We start from the raw sequence: 20,943 nt of genomic DNA on the forward strand, positions 1-20,943 counted from the left end.
GCGATCCTCCTGCCTCAACTTCCTGAGTAGCAGGGACTACAGGTATGCATCACCATTTTTTTCTATTTTCAGTAGAGAAGAGGTCTCGCTCTTGCTCAGGACTCAGGCTGGTCTTGAACTCCTGAGCTCAAGCGATTCTCCCACCTTGACCTCCCAGAGTGTTCGGATTACAGGCGTGAGCCACCGCACCCGACCCTTACTTGATTTTTATATAAAATTTTATGTAGTATTCCCTTAGTCTGCTTTATCTTTCTTCATAGTATTTATTACCAGCTGACATATATATTTATTTCTATCAACACCAACTAGAATCTGAGTTCAGTGAAAGCCAGGAATTTAACTGTTTTGTTCATTTTTGTATTCCCAGTGTCCATAGCAGTGTTTTTGTGCATGGTGGGGGCTCAAATGTTTGTTGAATAAGTGCGTAAGTGAAAGCACTTAACACAATACTTGCTTAGAGAAAGTATTCAATAAATGTTAGTCTTTTTAGGCTTCCTCTTGTCCCTCTTTTATATTTATACAAGTAAGAATATTTCTTTTCCGAGTTGTTTTTGGAATCAGACTTTGTCTGGTAGTAAACAGGGTTCTGGAAGCCTCCATCTGAATGATGCCCTTGAAGTAAAGTTAGGATCATCCAAGAGAAAAACATGGGCCTTTTGTTTCAAACCTTTTCTGTGTCCAAGCTTGGTTATATTCCAGAAGAATCTTCTGACTTGGAACTCTTGGCTTCTCACAAAGGATAAGTATCAGCGGAAATGGTTGGGACAAAGAGGGGCAGACCCCAGGCTTACTACTTTCCTTTTGCTTTGCTCCTTTTGGTTGACCCACTTCATAAATCAAACGGCTTCTTTTTACTGTCAAACTAGCTGGAAGTTTTAGACTGCAGTGTCCTTGAAACTATGGAGCTGTGCTTCGTATTGCTGTATTGAAATACCATCATGGAGCACATTCAAGAAGGACTTGTTGCTAGGTGGTAGCTGCTGACAGAGATGTTCTTTTTCAAATGATATTTTGTGTTGTGTCTGTTCTTTGGAGAAGTCTCCTCGCCTTCCTCCTCTCTTCATGCGGCTGTGGAGCCAGCACCACTTGGAAAGCTGGCAGTTCTGGGCATGCATTTCTAAGCCGCTGAGCAACGTGAGACTGCTGCTGTGTTCCGATGTGCTAGCTGTCCAAATGTTGACGACAGATGCCTTAGGCAGGAGAATGGGAAGACTGACCTCCTGCATCAGAAGTAAGGGCATGATGTAGTGACTTTTTTCCTGGAGAACTGCAAGTGGGGGCTGGGGCCATTTGGGTAGCTTGTGGAATTTGCAGGGAAGTGACATGCTGCTTTGGCAAAATGACAAAAGAGAGCTTACAGAGAACTTTGCTGAAACTAGGTGTTAAGCCATTCCCCAAACAAGGCGTGAGATGCCACCATCCTTTATGCTATGGGATAGGACAGATTACCATGGCCTCAGTGATATACCTGGAGGGGAGGTTCTTTGGGAAAGTGAGGTTTTGGCAGTTAAAGTAACAGTAAGAATATCAGCAAGAGCCAGCTGGTCCACCTCCATCCTCTTGTCCCAAGAGCTCAGTTAACACTATGCTGTACAGAACGCCGATTTCAAATCTGGCCTCCATTCCTCTCAGCTTTGAACTGTGCACCTATGCTTGGACGTGTAGAGCATCCTCGTTTGTCATTTAGGGCACAAGGTAGCAGGAAGTGTGCAACTGCTCTTGTTAAGATTGCATTCTGGCATAGGTCTATAAATAAGGAAAACAGTAACCTCTCAACCCAGAAACATAAAACAATTTCAGACTGAGAGCATCTCCAGAACCCATCTGAGAGTCTGTCCATCAAATCTTTCTGTCTCCAGACAAAGTTGAATCAGAGAAAATTATCAATAATATCTTTTCCTGTCAGTCACCAAACATTGTCAGGCTATTGTATGGAGAATCAGGTTCTGCCTCAGGGTTGGGGAACCTGCAGCCTCAAGGCCATGTGATACTACGGGAAGAAGGTAATGTTGTGCTCAATACTATACAAAGCCATTTAGCCCAAACTCTGGGAGCGTCCACCTAAGAAATGCCTTTGCAAACTCATGCTCTCCTTTTCTTCACTGTTATTGCTTTCCTCAATATCTTAGAACCCTGAAGGTTGGGACGTTTTTGTTAAATCTGATTGCCATGAATTACACTTATTTTCTGTTATCCTGTGGTCTATGGTCAAGAAACTAGGCATTAAGCTGTTCCCCTTGAACATTCCTCTTGAAATCTGATGGTCAATCCCCATTCCCTTCAGCACCCATTTTATACCACCATCCCTCCCAGTCTTTTCTTCCCTAGGTTGAAGAAATAGAGCAAAAAGTAATCAGGTTAATAAGTCAACTCCGAAAGCATTTCTTTCTTTCTTTTGTTTTTTTTTTTGAGACAGAGTCTCGCTCTGTTGCCCGGGCTAGAGTGCCATGGCATCAGCCTAGCTCACAGCAACCTCAAACTCCTGGGCTCAAGCAATCCTTCTGCCTCAGCCTCCCGAGTAGCTGGGACTACAGGCATGCGCCACCATGCCTGGCTACTTTTTTCTATATAGATTTTTAGCTGTCTAAATCATTTCTTTCTATTTTTAGTAGAGACAGGGTCTCACTCTTGCTCAGGCTGGTCTCAAACTCCTGACCTCGAGCGATCCTCCTGCCTCGGCCTCCCAAAGTGCTAGGATTACAGGCGTGAGCCACCGTGCCTGGCCTGAAAGCATTTCTTGAATGCCCACAGAATATAGAAAAATACGAAAACATTACTTGGTAGAAGACTTGGACCCTGTCCGCAGTTCACATTCATTCTCTCCTCTCTCCAGTTCTTGCCATTCTCCTCCCAACCAACCAGTCCTTGAGTCTGGACTTCTCCCATCTATAGGAAGTTCCTCTAGAGCTGTGGTCCCCAACCCCCGAGCCGAGGCGCAGTACCAATCCATGGCCTGTTAGGAAACAGGCTGTGTATCACCACCTGAGCTCCGTACCACCTCCCTGCTACCATGACACTCCACCCCACCACCCTCTGTCTGTAGAAAAATTGTCTTCCATGAAACCAGTCCCTGGTGCCAAAAAAAATTGGGGACCACTGCTCTAGAGGGTAGCTGAAAAGGTTCTTGAGGCTCTTTGTTCTTACTAAGGGTAGGGAATGGTAGAGGGGGCAAAGAAGAAAGTGACCCAAGGAGATTTTCTTCAGCGGCCAGATAGCCTGAGGATGTACCTGTTAACTGTGGGTAGGATTTCATGTTCTGTTTGAGGAAGGATTTAGAACTAGGTACAGAGGACACAGTGGTGAACAAGACAGACACGATTCTCCTACAGTTTAGTAGTGAGGAGAGACATTCACGAAATAATCATTCATATACATATATATACATAGATAAAATTGTAAGCCATGATAAGGACTGTGGCAGAAAACTTTAACATGCCATGAGCACATGTAACAAGAATTATTTTTGATTTTTACAAGATAAAAATATTTGGTTGGTTGATTGAGAGAGACATAGATCATATGTCAGAAAGCCAGGCTGGTGTTGCTACAGAAAGAGTAGATAGAGGTGAACCAGCAGGTAGAGTTTGGTAATGGCCAGAATTGGGAGACCCTAGAATGGAGCCATTCTTCGGTTGGAGCATTTGGTCTACAACCAAGGGCCGGGAGCCTGAGAATGGGGTGGAAACTCCAGGCTTAACTTCCAAAAGGGTTTCTTCTGAACCTTCTTGTGGGAGGCGAAAAAAATTACGTGATTTAAAAGGTAAGGACGTGTATATGGAAATGGCATATGACTTAGATAACTTAGTTTTACTTATTTGGGGGGAGGGTCTGTGGACTCACATGTGGCTCGGCAGAGGGTGGGTGTATGAGGAAGAAGAGGGTACCACTAGATGTTATTAGCCTACATGGTGGCTAGGGTCTGAAAGGTAGATAAGTCTCCCAGAAATAAGAGCAAGTAGGCCCAACCCTGGGCTTAGCTCTTGTGGTCTGTGGGAAGTGGGATTCTTTCTAACATTAGATAGATACTGTATATAAATAGATGAGATTCTCAATTTACATTGTATACAAGTAAAGCATGAGTAGGGTGTGTAGGGGGAGTGTTACTGATTTTGCATGTTTGAAATGAAATGGGTTGGGCAAGCCACAAGTCTTAAGCTTCTTGGAGGAGCCAGACTCCAGGAGCAGCTTGAATGTCAGGAGGACGGCAACGATGGTGGGGTGGGCTGTGAGAAGTGTTTGGTGGCACAGCCTGTGGGAGGAGCCTGAGTGGCTAGAGAGAGATGAATGGAGGGAATGGGGGCCATTTGCCCAAGAAAAATACTGATGTTTGGTAAGAAAGGAGGCAACAAGACTCAGGAGTTCATGTCTCCACAGCAGGAGACGCTTTCAGGGCCGAAGGTGACAGGTGAGGTGGGAAGTTTCTATAGCCACAGCTGGGAACCCCCACCATTCAGAGTCTGTGACTCTATGTGTGCATGTGGCAATGACTGCTTTTTGGTTCTGTCTTGGGCACTTCCACCTTGCCTTTGGGATGAGAAGGCCTCCTGCAAGCAGGCCTGATATAACCGGTCTTCTAAGGGGGATTGGGAAATTTCTCAAACGCTTTTCTACCAGGAGCCATCTGAGGGTGTGATTTGAAGGGCCTGGATTGCTGAATTGCTCCTGGAGCCACAGGTTTAGAGGAGTTTTTCATGAACGGCGGTCCTTGCAGGGACAGCCTGAGAATCAGTAGAGCTTAGTGAAGAAAATTCTGCCTCCTTTACGAGCCACATCAACTTCTGGGTTTTTTCCACAAAGCCTCCCCTGACTCTGCCAGCCCTCACTGATCACCTTATTCACTTTCTCACAGACCTTACCATTTAGCATTTGATTGTCTATTGCCTGATGTTGAATAATGTCTTACAGTCTAATTTTTCCTGCCACTTCCTTATGTATAGGGACTGTGATCCATATTTCCTATTGATCCCTCGCTGTGCTGATAAAAGTGACTGGTCCTTTCCTGCTAGAATCAGTCCACTAGCAGTACGGGATGCCTAATGTATGCGGGCCCCATGGGGTACAAAGCAGTTCAGGCACTGACTCAGTGGTTCTCAACCAGGGTGCACTGCCCTCCAGGGGGTGTTTCGAAATGTTGGGGAGGGAGGCTCAACTGTCATGGTGTCTTGTGCGAACTGATGGCATTTAGCACATGGCTATCAGGGATGGCAACCGTCTTGCAATGTCTGGGTCAGTGCACTGAAGATTTTTCCATCCAGATTGCCAGTAGTGCCTCTTGTGAATTGGTTATGGACATGGGAGAGGCCGGGAGAGGGACTAGACAGGCTTTCCTCATGAAATAGGAGGTAGTTCCCAATCTCCCTTGTTTACTTCTTTCTGGATGGAGAGAGGAATGTAGGCTCTAAATTGGTTTTGTGCATGGCACATATCTCTTCTAACAGCTTTTATTTGTCTGCCAGCATACCTCCGAAGGTAAAATGGGTAGGCTCCCAGCCAGACTGTAAGGAAGATTTTCATGTTCTCTTTTCACCACCCACCCACTTTCTTTCAAGGCACATTTATAAGAAAGTGGCTGAAGCATGCAGCACTTGGTCTTTAATTCAAAGTGGCTCCGGGAAGAGTCTTGAAGAAAACAGTTGGACAGGGCACCCCAATGCCTGTAAGCAGCATGAGGCAGATACAGGCATGTACATGCAGGGTTTGAGAGAGGGGCCAGCACATTTGTCTCTTCTCTTGGGTGTTTTCATCCCACAGTTGTCCTTTTGAAGACAGAGGTGTGGTGAATGAATGTCATTACTCATGTTGCAGGGGAGTGACCAGAGGGTAGAAGGCACCTTGCCCAGGTGTATCCAGGGGAGGTGGGCAGTGGCTGGGAGCAGAGCAGCTGAGCAGGACACACCGAAGCTGCACAGCAGAGCTGCCATTCACATCTCACTGACTCCAAATCTGAGTCAGGAGAGCAGAACTTGATAGGCCCCTGGCCTCGTCTAGTTAGGGTGTGGAGAAGCTGGAGAGAGTCCCTCTGACCTTAGCAAGGCCTTTCGTCACAGTGGAACTACCTGTCAGTAGGGCAGGAGGAACATCACTATGTGGATCAGAGCTGGTTGGTTCTCTATCCTAGACCTCTAGTAAGCCCTTCTTTTTCTGTCTTCAGTTCGGAACAAAGATTGCTCTGATAGAAGTCATTTCTGTTACAATGTGGATTCATTTCAGAAGGTGGGTTTTGTGGCTGGAATAAGAACAATAATGAAAACTTACTATGCATGGCTGGGCGTGGTGGCTCATGCCTGTAATCCTAGCACTCTGGGAGGCCAAAGCGGGAGGATCACTTGAGGTCAGGTGTTTGAGACCAGCCTGAGCAAGAATGAGAACCCATCTCTACTAAAAAAAATAGAAAAATTAGCTGAGTGTCGTGGGGTGTGCCTGTAGTCCCAGCTACTCAGGAGGCTAAGGCAGGAGGATTGCTTGAGCCCAGGAGTTTGAAGTTGCTGTGACCTAGACTGATGCCATGGCACTCTAGCCTGGGCAACAGAGTGAGACTCTGTCTCAAGAAAAGGAAAAAAAAAAAAAAAGAAAACTTACTATGCAGTAGGTTCTTTTCTTATGTAATCTCATTATTCCTCACAGTAACCCTTTGAGATGGAGTGTATTTTCCTCATTTTCAAGATGAAGAAACCAAAACTTAAGAGAAGTTAACATGGGAATTAAGTAACTTGCCTAAGGTTGGACAGCCAGTAAGTGGCAGAGCCCAGATTCAGACTCGAGTTTGATTCACTCCAGAACCAGAGCTTGTGTTCACCCACCTGCTCCCAGGTGACAAAGTATATGTGAGGATAGAGCAGGAGGGCAGTCTTTAGCTAGCATTCTAGACTATGTGCAACTCGTGTTGTTTTCTGCTTGATTTAATTATAAATGTGTAATTTCTGTGACCTGTAGTAAACAGGCTTTTTGGGCTGGCTAAGGACTAGAACTCCATCCATAATGTTTCCTGGTAAAGTATTTGGTGACTTGTAGAATATGGCCTGTTTCATGGATTGGAGACACTCTATATGAGAAATAGTTGCGCCCTCCAGGAGCACATGGTCTAGATCTGTGTCTTGCTAGAAGACAGGTTTCATTCTTATACCTGGGACTTTTTTCGAGGTAAGAGGGAGTAAGTAACTTCATTCCAAGCCTTTGGGAACTGCTAGTGGGCTGGCACTGGTGGGCACATGCTGGGAGTACAAAGTTCCATGGGGCTTGTGCCCAGAACTGATAGAGATTTCTGAATGTTCGGCTGCTGAGCAGGGCCCTCTGATGACAAGAAGAGAAGGACGTGCAAAAGAATTCAGAAGATTTAGTCTGGAGGAAAGAGAGTTGAATAATTCAGAAGAAAGCCTGATCTTCCAAGGGAGGAGAGGAATGCTGTCTTATCTTCCCCTACCCTTTAAAAATTTTTTTTATTGTGTTTATGTACGTAAGACTTAACCATTTTAACCATTTTTAAGTTACAGTTCTGTGGCATTATGTACCTTCATGTGGTTGTGCAACCATCATCACCATCCATCTCCAGAACTTTTTTATCCTCCCCAACTGAAACTCTGCACCCATTAAACACTGACTCCCCGTCCCGTCCTCCGCCAGCCCCTTGGCGCCCACCACTTTGCATCTCATCCTCTTTTGTGTGTGCCGAGTTGAGCAGAGGGTCTGACGTAGCAAGTGCTTAATATTTGTCAAGTCGGGCGAGGTGAACATCTCAGAAGTCCATGTGTCATCAGCCAACCCAGAACACACCCCTCCCTCCTGGCTCTAATGCAAGATGATCGGCCTCTGAAAGGGATTTTAAATGAAATGGCTGCCTGGAATCACAAGAGGATTGGGCAAGAGAAGTTAGGGTTTCTCTTCCGTATTCAGCTCCTTTTGCCATCCCCAGCTATGACTTGCTTTCTGGTTCTGTTGTGCTTATTTGCATCATCTTGCTTGTTTTCAGCCTCTTCATCTCATCCTGGGGGGCTGGTGGGCAGGTGTAGAAGAAGTTGGAAAGGAGGTCATTTAGGGGATGAAGACAATAAAAATTAACAGCATTTCTGCATTTGTATGTGAGGGGTACATGTGTTAAGGGGGGGGTCCCCCTCCTCGACCTCTAGGTCTGGACAGTTTAGAGCCAGGTCAGGCTGTATATCCCTCTGTGGTGTCTACACCGCTGGACAGACCCAAAGCATGACCTAGAACTGAATTAGAGTTGTTTTTTTTTTTTTTTAAAGAGATGGAGTCTCGTTTTGTTGCCCAGGCTGGATGGAGTACAGTGGCTATTCACAGGCAGGATCATAGTTCACTGCAAACTTGAACTCCTGTGCTCAAGTGGTCCTCCCACCTCAGCCTCCTGAGTAGCTGGGACTACACAGGTGCATGCTACTGCACCTAGCTGAGTTGTATATTTTAGAACAGAGGTGACCAATTTGATGGCCTGCCTGGCCTCCTCACTTTCCCTCATCCACACCATTTGCGTTTTCTTCATTGACCTTCACGGGGGCAGAGGGAAAAAGGAGGGAGAGACAGGTTTGGTATTCAAGTGACCTAGGAAGAAGGGAATGCAGGAGAGCCCCCTGTCTTAGAGGTCAAAATCCAGACCACAGAGGCCTCTAGCTGGCAAGTTTGGGGTGATATCTTAGGGTACACTGTTTGGGTCTGTGCTCTTAGATTACCAGATAAAAGCCTGTGGCTCAAGAAACCTCTGCATTTCCTCAAAATAGTGTCAGATCCCAAGGATCGAGGGAAAGCTTGAGGACTCATGAGGTCCTCTGTCTTCTGTTCACAACCTGAGAGGAAGCTACACGTATTTAACATTACCTTCCAGGGCTACCCCATACCAAATGGCCCTTCTCACCACAATTCCTCTCACTGCAATCTGAAGTCTACTTTTTTCGTTAGATTGAGGCAGGTATGAATTGGAGTCAGTTCTTTCCTTTGGACTGAGCTAGTCTACCCAACCTTGGTTCTCAAAAGTTTAAATGAAAGAATGTTCCAGTTGCTGACTCCTAGGAACACTAACATCCTTAGGTGTTATCCTATAGTCTGGCATTATGCCTGTATATTGTTATCATCACCATCACTAATAAAAGGTGCCAGCCTGGGCAATAGCAAGACCCCATCTCTACAAAAAAGTAAAAAAATTAGCCAGGCGAGGTGATGCACACCTATAATCCCAGCTACCTGGGAGGCTGAGGCAGGAGGATCACTTGAGCCCAGGGGGTTGACGTTGCTGTGGGCTATGATATGATCACACCACTGTACTCTAGCCCCAGCAACAAAGCAGACCGTGTGTCCAAAAAAAAAAGTAAAAAGTGATTTAAGGACTGTAAAGCAAAGCATCTGTGGGCCATCTTACATTTTAAAAGGTGCCAGCAGTAGGCCAAGGTCTCAGAGCTAATTGGAGCTGACTTCCCATGCTCCTGTGCTTAATCACTCTACTGTACTGCCCAGTCCCCACCAGAAATGAAGAGCTCATGTGAGATCAGTCAGATTAGGGTCTCAAGTGCAGTCTTTGCAGATTAGGTGTGTGTCACAAGTGAACAATGAATGTCCCTGCTGTTACCCAGATCCCCTGCCCGAACCTCATAACCTCCTCAGATGGGTAAAATTGACTGTGTCTAGAGAGCTCTCAGTTGGAGGCCTGCTGATGCGAGGGGCTGTTCAGCTTTGGTAGCTGCCTTTGAGGCAACATGATCCATGGAGTGAACATGGCATTAGGAGCTGGAAGACCTAGTTTTAGTTTCAGTTCCATTTCCATCTTAGGTCTCTCTGGGACTTGGTTTCCTCACCCACAAAATGAGGGGATAGGAACTCAGTGGCTTTAAATCAGAAGCTCAATCAGAATCACCTGGGTAGCCTTTTAAACCTTCACATAGATATCCAGGCCCTGCCCCGGAGGTGATTCAGTTGATCCAGGGTGGGGCCCTGGTATGTGTGCTGTCCCAGGTGAGCTGATGCCGGTTTCCTGCTGAGAACTGCAGGATCAGATGATCCCTAAGATCCCAGGCACAGGAGTCCTTCTTTCCTACCTTCCTTCCTAAAAATTTTTGAGTGCCTACTATGTGGTACACTATTCTCACACTGACTTATGCATATGAATAGATCATATGTGTGATTTGCAATGTTCTACATGTAAGGAAAGGTGCACGTATGACATGGTGATTGTGTGTTAAGCTGGGCAAAGGAGGAGTTGAGAGAAATGATGGGGGGGCAGGGTGCTGGCCAGGGTGGGACAATGGTCTCTCAGAGCTGGTCTAGGAAATATCAGTCCTACTGGGTAGAGATCTCAGGGTTGGTGCAATGTTCGAGTGTGGGTGTGGGGCCAACCATCTGTGGGAAGGACACAAAATAAAGGAAAGGTTCAGAAAAAGGCCTGAAGGACTAGTTGAAGTAAGACCTTCAAAATATGTTCACTCCCAAGACTGTTTCCTGAGTCTGTTAGTGGTGAGGAGGAAGAGCTGTCAGAACCAAGTGAGGATTAACATGGGAAGATAGGGAATTTTCTGTTGGGTTTTGAGGTCAGGGAGGGACCTGGAGTAGGTGGGTCCTTCCCCACTATCACTGGCTGCTGAGGCCCTGGAGACAGACTTGGATTCACATTCTAGCTCTGTCACCTGTTGTGTGATCTTTGGCAAGTAATTAATACCCCTGTGCCTCATTTTCATCCTTTGTAAAATGAGGCTCACCTAATAGGGATATTGAGAGGATTAAACAAGTGATGTAAAGTGCTTAGTCTGGTAAATGCTCATTAGATAGGTGGTAGCTGCCCGACTGCTCTTATTGAAGAACGTGCCCAGAGAGGGTGTCTCCTGGGGTTCTGTTAACATTCCTCTCTTCCTGACTTAGTGTTTTGTTTAAGAAAGAGAAAACCACCCAGCTTATTGATTTCAATCTTAATGGCTGTGGGTGAGTCACTGAGCCCCAGGTATAGGCCTGGAATTCTGTGGGCCTGGCTCCCCTTTCCCTGTCCTAATACTATCACCTTAAAGTCTTCCAGCATCACTGGAAGAAAGAGTAACTTCAAAATCTTGTATCAGGCCAGGCACAGTGGCTCACGCCTGTAATCCTAGCACTCTGGGGGGCCGAGGCAGGAGGATCGCTCAAGGTCAGGAGTTCGAGACCAGCCTGAGCAAGAGCGAGACCCTGTCTCTACTAAAAATAGAAAGAAATTATATGGACAACTAAAAATACATAGAAAAAATTAGCCGGGCACAGTGGGGCATGCCTGTAGTCCCAGCTACTTGGGAGACTGAGACAGAAGGATCGCTTGAGCCCAGGAGTTTGAGGTTGCTGTGAGCTAGGCTGACGCCACGGCACTCTAGCCCGGGCAACAGAGCGAGACTCTGTCTCAAAAAAAAAAAAAAAAAAAAAAATCTTATATCAGAACACGAAACTCCTGTTTGTCCTGCCCCCTGAGTCAGGAATTCTGGCAATCACATTGGCCCTGCGGTGCTTTGTGTAAAAGCTCCAGACCCGCCCAGAGGAAGCACTCTGCCTGGGGGGAAACCTGCGCCTCACCCTTGGGGTGTTCTGATGGGGATACTGGGCTTTGTGGGAATGTGAGAGACTAGACACTTGCACAAAAATGAAGAGCTTTGTGGAAGGCGCAGAGTCAGGGCTGGGTGGTTCGAGGGTGTGGCTCCCCACACTGCCTTGCCTGGATATCACAGACTCTTCTCACTTAGAGCCTTGGGCCCTCCTCAACCCTGCCCTTTGTGAGGTTAGTTCTAGCTTGTCCTTTTGGCCTGGGCTTAAACATCACTTCTTAGCAGCTCTTCCTTGGCCCCCTTCCCCATCATGACCTCCCTTGAATCTTTCTTATAGCACTCCTCACCTTTTCTTAGAGTCTTTCACGGGTGTTGTGTAAGTATGTGTTTAATGTCTGCATCCTTGACTAGACTGTAAGCTCCATGAAGGAAGGGACCATTTCTGTTTTGTTCATTGCCACTTTCTAGTATCTAGCAGTGCCTGGTATACAGCAGACACTCAGTGTTTGTTGAATGAATGCTTTAACTGGTTCACTGGGCCCTAGAGTTGGCATGAGAGGAGTCAGGGAAGGTTTCTTAGGAGAAAGAGGAGAAACAGGCCTGGTGAAAAGCTGGGTGAACATGTTTGCTCTATCCTGCTGGTCTCACCTGTATCCCTTCGACTGTAATTTATTCTGGGTTGGTCCTTGGTCGAGCTGGAGAAGATTTGGTCCCCACCCTTTGGAGCATAACCCTGGTCTTCCTTTCAGAGTGTGTGATTCAGACAGTCCTTCTTCCCCTCCCTGCCGGCCCCACCCTCCACCTGCTCTTCCTAGCACTGACTCAGATTTGCACCCTCTACCCCTCCTTCCAGGGCCTCTTTTCCTGTCCCCTGTCTTTCATAGCATATCTCCTAAGTTCTCTCTCGTGGCATCTCATTGGTCTTCTGGAATTAGAAGCCACGTGGAGGGTAAGACAAGTCACAGGTTTTCTTGATCATGAAACTTCCCCAATCTCTTCCCTTGGATTTGTGGACACTTGACTCCCACAGAAGGAGGTTGGCAAAGAGATAAAATGATTTGTTTGTGCTACAGTTGAAAACCAGCAGGGAGAAGCCTTACCATTACCCAGCCCGTGATTACCAGCACTGTCCTCCTCCGTTAGCTTGGATGGGCCTGGTTCTCCTTTCCTGCTTGCACGCTGTGCCCGTCCTTGCTATCTGGGTGTCTGCTTCCCAGGGCCTTCCCTCCTCTCAACTGTACTCTTTTTAATCTTGTTTCTTCTCTCCTGAGCTGCCAGTCCTTACTCTAAATCCCGGTAACACCAACAGTCTTAGTAAATCACCTATTGCCACAGTTTTTCCTTGCTCTGTGGGAGCCAATTTCTTCATAATGACTCTGTGCAAAATTTATAGCACTTTATGGATTTCAAAATGCTTTTACATCCAAGAATTCTTGGGAGATGGGATTGGGTAGGTAAGGAAAAGAGGCTCCAAGAAGTTAAGTGATTTATTGATTTGCTTTGATTACATAAAATAATCAGGCCAGGGATGGTGGCTCCTGCCTGTAATCCTAGCACTCTGGGAGGCCAAGGTGGGAGGATCACTTGAGGCCAGTAGTTTAAGACCAGCCTGAGCATGAGTGAGACTCCACCTCTACAACAAATAGAAAAATTAGTTGGGCATGGTGGCACATGTCTGTAGTCCTAGCTGCTAGGGAGGCTGAAGCAGCAGGATCACTTGAGCCCAGGAGTTTGAGGTTGCAGTGAACTATGATGACGCCACTCTACCTAGGGTAACAGAGTGAGACTCTGCCTCAAAAAAAAAAAAAAAAAGAGGAACCACTGCATTAAGGAATGTGGAAGGTTTTTCTAGATAACACCAACTTTTCATTTGTATATTCATTCATTCCACAGACAAATATTGAGTGATACCCTGACCTTTAAGAACTTAAGACAATTAGAAAATCAATCACAAAACTGTAATTGGTGTCATGAAATAGTCAGTACAGGTTATTGTGGGAGCTAGGGATACTCAGGGGCACTTCCTGGAGGTGGTGATGTCTAAGCTGAGGTCTGGAGGGGTGGGCATGAGGCATGCAGCTAAAGAGGAGGGGAGCAGTACACTTGGAAGGTGAGAAAGGGTGTGGCATATTAGAAGAACCGAGAGAATCCAGTGAGTGCAGGGCTCCTGTCCCTCTGCCTGGCGCCCACACCAGCAAGAAACACAAGGGCACCAAGGTGAATTGGTAAGGCTCCCTGTGATTCACACTTGGGACAGTCAGCTATAAGGCAGTCACATCTAAGCCCGAGGAAGAATCTCTCTGGCCCACAGATGGCAAATGGAATCTAGGGTACAAAGCTTAGGGGTGGGAGGCAGTGAGGGATGTGGCACACAAGGCTAAACAGGCTTGAGTTCTAGCTTCACCTTGACAAACACGTCACTTGTCAGAGCCTTGGTGTTCTCATCTGTGGAATGGGGTAATAATTCCTGCCCAGCTTCCCTATGGGTTTGAGGTATAACTGTGACAATGACTGCTGTGAAGGCACCCTGTAGACTAAAGTGCTGAGCAATTGGGTGGTGGCAGGGGCGGCAGCAGCCGTGAGGGGATGCAGTTGCCTCTGCTGACCACGGACAGAAACTGACTGTTGGAGAGGGAGACAGATTCAAACTCTCTGACAGCGTGTAAGATTTTAAAAGCTACAGCCTTACACTTACCTAAGGTGAGACTTGGGAAGGAGCACTGGGGAAGTAAAGGCAAAATACCACCTCAGCTGCCTAGAAGACTTTGCAGGGTCCTCTGGCTGGGGATTGGAGTGGCCAGTGTGACCTCCAAAGGTCTTCACACCCAAGGCTGGGGCTGCCCTCCCAGGCCTGGAGTTCTCTGTTTTCCCTTAGAAGGTTCTAGAGGCAGGCAGAACCTCAGAAGAAAGCTGTTTATCTTTTAGGTTGTTCAGTTTATTTTTAAACTTCTGGCTGTGGTGGTATTTATTTTTTCCTTTTCCCTTTCCCCACTTCCCTGGCTCAGCATCAGAAAGGGACCATCTGTCCCTTGCCTCGCCTGTGGCCATTTTAGAACCAGTGCAAGGCTGCTCAATGCTGGTGGCTTCTTCTTCCCTCGCTCCCCCACTGGCTGCCTTCCTCTGCTCTGCACCCCAGCACCTCAGCTAGCTCCCTCCGTGTGTCAGCTACCACCTTCTGGAGGCCTCTCCATCTGTGGAGACCTCTAAGCTGGATCAAGCCACCGGCCCAGGGTCCCTGTCTGAGGCAGCCAGATCTGTGGGGAACCTAGACACTGAGGTGGCAAAATCAACTTGTGGAAGGAGGAGGGGAATTATTCCCAACTCCTCTGCTCTGACAGGTTTCTGATGAGAATGGTATTTGTGTTCATGGATGTGTCATGTCCTAACTCGTTTCTGCCTCTGCGTGTATCTGCAGGTCTGTGTGTGCGTGTTTCACACATCCTTTTGGCGTAGAGACCCAGGAGGAGCGAGTCATAAGCCACCCCTCCTCCCCGTACATGAATATTCTTCCTGGTTTCTTTCCCTCCCCTCTGCTCGTAGAATCTGCCTGATTTCTTCCCCTTCTGTGCTTTATTCCTGTAAAAACACTTCAAAACATGGATAGCAGTCGATAAACAGGACTAGTACTTCCCAGTTTGGAATCAGAATGAAAGGATCTGATCGAGTTCCACAGCATGAGAGGTAGGGTTAGCAGCGTGGAGTCAGTTTTAGAGAGTAAGGAAAGCTGGGGAAAAGTTTGTTGAAGGCTTTATTAAGAGAGTCCAGTTTATTATGGGATGTGATGGACAATAGGGAATTGATGAGGGTTTCAATCTTCTCTTTTCTCTTCCTTTGGGTTTATTGGCTCAGCGAAGAGGTGCTCTGATGCTCCCGTCTACTCTTCCTTTCTTGGCACAGGAGTATTTAATCTGTCCCCTGCTTGGCTTTGGGGTAGATGGAGAAATCCTCAGACCTGGGAGGGCCACCTCCTGTTGAGAAAAGCCTGCATCTGGCTGTCTACTTTCCTTGTGGGTTCTTGGGGGCTGTGCCTGGTATCCCTGCTTGGGTAGGAAAGAGGATGTGATCTTTTCCTGCCACTTCCCTATCCCCACTTCTGTCTTCTCTCTCTTACACACACACACTCACATTCTGTTTTTCCTCACGCACACACCCTCCTTTTTTCTTGTGTGTGCCTGTGCAATACACACACATATCCTTTAGCTACTCATATCTAACTGAAGGATATCTAAGACTCCACCCCCCTCCTTCCACATCTCTGCTACAGTACTGACTGGGTAAGGCCTGCGTCCTTGTGGGACTTGAGTCCTTGGTGGAAACCCCCTGCCCCCACCCTGTGGAAGGGGTCTAGGGTTAGTAATCTGGTTGGTGGTGGGACTAAGGGATGGGTTTTAAAGCTGAATTTGCATGGCAGTCACTGTTTTAGTACTTAGATTGTTAGTGTTTGGGGGTGGCTTTGAGAGAGCTGGTAAGTTGAGGGGAGGTTGGAGCCCCCTCCCCCAAGCTGTCCCTTGATACTGCCCTGCCTTTGCCTCCCTTTTCCTCTTTGTGTGGGCCCTTCTGGATTACAGGAAGAGCTCAGGAAACAGGCCCATTGTTTCCATCTGAGAGGGCGGGAGGGCCTCTGTGCCCAGCCCAGGCTCACTCTCCTCTGCAGTGGTACCAGATAAATAGAGGCTCCAAGGCCCTGGCAGCCCTGCTCCTCCAGGAGTTGTTTGGCTTGGGACTTTATTATGCCAACTCTTCTTGGTTCCTTCTTTAGACCACAAGTTCCCATTCTTGCCCTAGTGGCCCCCCTCGTTCTTTTCTCTCCCTTTCCCCATTTGTTTTTCTCTGTCACAGGTTTCTCTGAGTCTCTCTCATCTTCTGTGTGGTCCTTGGGCGGCTGGTAATAAGAGGAAGTCTGCCTTTTGTAAGTGTGAGATGGGAGAGGGGGGGTCCCCCCAACTCCTGTCTGGTCTCAGCCTGGCAGTTGGCTTCCTTTGCCTCATCCTCCTATTCCCCCAACACCCAGGCAGCCCCACCTCCTGGCACTGTTCCTCCATCTGGGGTGGGATGGCACCGTGCCTGGCTGCAGCAGCAGGACCTGTCGGGGCATATCTGAGTGAATAATCATTGCTGGGCTCGAAGCACAGGAGAGACCAGTCCTTCCCTTGTTTCCACTGGCTTTTTTATGTTTCTTGCCCAAGGACTTTCATTTGTTCCCCAGGCTTTATGGTACCAGTTCTTTCTACCATCTAGCAGCTTCCTAGAATCTCCTGGAATGTTTAATGGATCCTTGCAGCTCTGAAATTCTATAAGACTCATGAGTCAGCAAAAACGTGGGGGATACATTTTCCTAACCTATCTGCTTCTCCTGCGGTTGCTTCACAAGCAGTCATGCCCTTTATATTTTAGCATATGCAATTCGGGATGTTAATTCTCTTTTCTCTGTGTTGGTGTCTGATTTATAAGTGCCCAGAAGGTAGAGCCAGGCTTTAAGAAGGTATCTTTTGTCAGGGATTTAATAAAGATGCTGGCTAATATTGATAAAACAGTTTGCATTTGTTTAAAAAACTTTACGCCTCAAGGGACTTCATCTACATGAAAGCCAACATAGCAGGGATTACCTTCACCATCTGGAGACGGGCAATCGAGTACGAAGGGAAGGAGCAAGTTGTTAGAGGAGGTATTATTGTTAGTGGAATGAGGACTGGCAGCCAGAGTTCTAACCTACCAACTCTGGGCCACTTCCAGGAAATTTCACCCCAAACCTCAGGAGCTTGCCTCCTTTTGCTCATTCTATCATCCACCCCTTTTATCCCGGAGTCCGCTCTGACTCCAGACCTCTCCCATGCATTTCCAGGTCTCCACATGCTCGTTGTGAGGGTGTCAGTGGGGTTTTCTCCTTCTTTATTCCCCTGGTCCTACAGCCTTTGCTCCTGGGCACTGAGCTTCCATCCCCACCCCATCCCAGCCTCTGTGTTTTGGTAGTCTGAAAACAAGGTATCCATAAACCCACTTGCATTTTCTCTTGGGAAATAGGCAAAGCCTTCTAATCTTAATCTGTCCTACTATTGCATTAAAATGACTTCTTAGTTTCAAGGAAGGGAAAGGAAAATGTCAATTGATGCTGGGCCCCAGACATCAGGGATAGAGCTTTTACTTTCTCCTAGTGTGAGCCATGGAAGGAGTCCAAGGATCCCCTTGAGGGCCAACAGCAAGGAAGAAAGAACTCAAGGCCGGTTTGTGCCTGGTTCTCTCCTGGTCACTTGTAGGGAGCAGAGTCCATAGTGAAGGTGTAAGTCAGTATGCAGGGAGGGATCAAGGCGCTGTGCCTAATCCATGTTCAGCACTAGTCTGGCCCCAAATGCTGGGGAGATTCTGAAGCATAAGGCAGTGCTTTCAGGAAGTTTTGGGGGCTGTCGCTTGGGGAACTAACATACTTGTAATTAAAGGGGGATTTGAGACAAGAGCAGAGTCTGAGGGAACAGCTCGTGCCCTCCTGTCCCTTACCCACTGAGGCCGCAGGTTTCGTCTTCACCCACCCAGTTTTGTGCCTCTTCTCTCCCTCCAGCCTCACCTTCTTCCAAAAAGGTTCCCTGACCAAGCCCATCTCTGCCTTGCTCCATCTGGCATTTAAACATTAAATTGATGAGCATTTGAGTACTTTGTATATACTCAGAAACATACCTGGAGCTTCAAGGGAAAAGGGCACAGATGACAGGCAGTTCCTGAGTGAGGTGAGGGTAAGGTCCCAAAGGAGCTGCACATCACTGACTACGTGCCAGTCAGGACTAAACATGCGTGCGAGACGTGGCCCTGTATTACACGTGGAGTATGTGGAGTTACGTCCACCAAGACAGTTTTTGCAGTTAACATCACTGTTGTCTCTTCACATCTCAACAAAGCAACAGGAGTAATTATACATTATAAACGACATCATGCGGTGCAAAGCACAATGCCAGGTAACATCTCTCTGATGCCTTTGACCCACACGAGGGGGTCTGTCTGGTGTCACGGGGCCCCACCCTTCAATAATTGAGTCCAGCACTTACGATGCCTTCCACAGCTTCTCCATCGACCACAGGCTTCATAAAATTTTAATATATGTAAAATATGGGAAGATAAGAAAAGCTTAGTGAGTGAAAGAAAGCAGCCACAGACTGTTACCCCACATGTTCACTGTGCAACAAGAGTAGTTTAGTGTATGCCACAGATCCAGAAAAATACTGCTGTTTTCATTCAGACACCCATCTCAGTACAAGTCTGCATAACTCTCACACTGTGTATTACCCAGGTACCACCTAGACGTGGTTCCTGCCCCTCTTACAGAGCTTCTGCTCTACTTGGGGAGATGAGACATAATCACTTGAAAAGTTGAGTAGTGATGTTGTGGTCTGGCCTGCTCGGTTGCAAGGAACCTGCTCTAGCTAGTCAAATAAAGGAATAGTTGTAGCATAGACTCAGGAGCCGGCTACGTGCATTCAAATCCTGGCTCTGTCACTTAATTAGCTGTTGACCTCAGCAAGTTACTTTCCTTCACTGAGCCTCTGTTTCCTCTTCTGTAAAGTGAGAAGAATAATAGTTACCTACCTCATGGGATTATGTGAGGATTGAATTGGTTGGTATGTGTAAAACACTTAGCACAGTGCCTGGCTATCAATATTATTTTTTATTTAAGGTCAAAAATCTTGGCCGGGTGCGGTGGCTCACGCCTGTAATCCTAGCACTCTGGGAGGCCGAGGCGGGTGGATCGCTCTAGCTCAGGAGTTCGAGACCAGCCTGAGCAAGAGTGAGACCCCGTCTCTACTAAAAATAGAAAGAAATTAGCCAAACAACTAAAAATAGAAAAAATTAGCCAGGCATGGTGGTGCATGCCTGTAGTCCCAGCTACTCGGGAGGCTGAGGCAGGAGGATTGCTTGAACCCAGGAGTTTGAGGTTGCTGTGAACTAGGCTGACGCCACGGCACTCTAGCCCAGGCAACAGAGTGAGATTTTGTCTCAGAAAAAAAAAAAAAGAAAGAAAGAATCTAGTGGGAATCTGGGCACCAGAACTGCAGCATAGATAGTTCCTTGGAACTAGAACCATAGGGTAGTTCTGGATTCATGGTAACACCAGGGTATGGCTAGAGTCAGTCAGTCACTCTCACACTTTGTCTCCTCTGCAGCTCTCATCCCCTCTCCTCCGTGTCTGCTGTGTTCTCCGTGTATAGTCTGGCACTCTCTGCTCACTAACGGCTCCTCTTTCCTTTACTTGAGATAATGGCGTCTCCATCCCTGACCCTCCATGAGCTCACTGTCTGGCATCTTCCCTCTTAGTTGGAATGGCTGAAGGAGATATGTGCCTTAGGTCTTCTTTTCCCTTCAGACTTGGACCGACTCCCTTGGGTCAGGAACCCGTCTCTTGACTTCCTGCTGGGGCAAGAAAGGGGATCCAATAGTTGAAAATGTGATCCCTCAGGCAACAGGAGCTATGAGTCTGGCAAAGCACACTGCAGGCCATGGAGTCAAGTTTCTTAGGTCAAATCTTGGCTCCACCACTTCCAAGCTGTGTGGAACCCTGGGCAAGTCATTTAATTGCTGTAAACTTCCTTCCCCTGTGAAATGAGTGTGACAATAGTACCTACCTCAAAGTTTATTATGGGATTATACTTCTGAAGTGCTCGGCAGTACCAGGAGCAAAGAAAATGCTCAAAAATTACTAGCTATTGTAGTTATTAAGGGCCTGAGTGAGAGTGGGCAATGGGAGTGATCTCTGAGACACCAATATGGTACATCTCCTAAGATAGTAAAGATCAGGGCCAGAGGGAAGGGACAGACAATGGCATTCATTGTTCAGAGGAGGGTGCTGAGACGGTTTTTAGACTGCAGCTTAAATATGTCTTTGGAAGAGCCTTTCCCTGATTCCCCAGACTTGGTCAAGTGTGTGTTCTCTTGGCACCCTATACTTCTCCATACCACATAAGACTTACCGCAGCTATAATTAAACAATTAATTATAGAGTTATTTAATGCCTACCTCCCCCATCAGAATGTGAACACCAGTATGGCTGGGACTGCCCCATTTTATTCACTGTTCTATTCCCCAGCCCAGCACAGTTTTTGGCACACAATAAGGAAGGAATAAATAGTCATTAGGTTGGCAGCTTCATGGAGTGTGGACCTGAGAATTTGGAGTCATAAAGTTAGAATTGGAAAATTTTCTTATCTTGTTGAAAGGGAACCCAAAGAAGTTAAGTGACTTGCCCCCAAACACAGCCTGTTAGCAGCAGAAGCAAAAAAAGAAACCAAATTGGCCTGACTCAGTCATATGAGTTGTTGTATTTTATTATTTTCCATGTTTGTCTTTTTCACATGTTATTAGTCCAGAAACATTTTACGGGTTTCCTTCCATGTTATTAGGGTAGCTTTCTTAGACTGGAAACTGTCATTAATCAACAACAGTTTATTGAGTGCTGTGATAAGTGCTC

At 47.0% G+C, this 20,943-nt stretch overlaps 1 protein-coding gene across 6 annotated transcripts in view; it reads left to right on the top strand.

Annotated features, from left to right (window-relative positions):
- The window catches only part of MINK1 (misshapen like kinase 1), a 50,877-nt gene that overhangs the window by 3,280 nt on the left and 26,654 nt on the right, over positions 1 to 20,943 (top strand). The window contains exon 2 of one of the 6 annotated variants that reach the window (XM_069482075.1): positions 16,702 to 16,813. The exons of the other annotated variants lie outside the window; for them this stretch is intronic. The gene's annotated coding sequence lies outside the window, so the exon portion shown is untranslated. The remainder of the gene's footprint in view (positions 1 to 16,701; positions 16,814 to 20,943) is intronic. 6 annotated transcript variants of the gene reach the window in all.

The sequence above is a fragment of the Eulemur rufifrons genome, chromosome 9, assembly GCF_041146395.1.
Source record: "Eulemur rufifrons isolate Redbay chromosome 9, OSU_ERuf_1, whole genome shotgun sequence".
Taxonomy (NCBI): domain Eukaryota; kingdom Metazoa; phylum Chordata; class Mammalia; order Primates; family Lemuridae; genus Eulemur; species Eulemur rufifrons.